We start from the raw sequence: 467 nt of genomic DNA on the forward strand, positions 1-467 counted from the left end.
GAGCGCGACTATGAATTCAGCCAGGTGGGCTGGGCCGGCTTGCGTCAGACTCCGCCTCCCGAGACCACGCCTCCCCGAGTCCCGGATGTGCTCCAGGAAGGGATAGGGTAGGCGCGGAAGCGTTGTTTACTGGGTCCTGAATCGGCTGCGTGCTGTTCTAGGTGGGGACTTGAGAGACTGTAAATGGGTCTAGGGAGTGGTCGAATATAAATAAGCTAGATTTTTTTTTTTTTAATTCCAAGAGAACTCCCGACGAATTCCTCCCATGGCCTTGTGGAACGATCTGCCAAAGAAAAAATACTTATCTCTGTAGGTAAACTCCCAATAACGTGCTGTTCCTACGTGAAATGCTTAATTCCGCCCAAGTTTCTTGGAACCCTCTAGAGATCTCCAGTCTCTTCAGTCTTTCAGGCCTTCTGAGTTCTCTGACTCCCCTTCTCTGAGCCCCAGTGGGGAAAATCTCTCCT

This window comes from Symphalangus syndactylus, chromosome 14 (genome assembly GCF_028878055.3).
Source record: "Symphalangus syndactylus isolate Jambi chromosome 14, NHGRI_mSymSyn1-v2.1_pri, whole genome shotgun sequence".
Lineage (NCBI taxonomy): Eukaryota > Metazoa > Chordata > Mammalia > Primates > Hylobatidae > Symphalangus > Symphalangus syndactylus.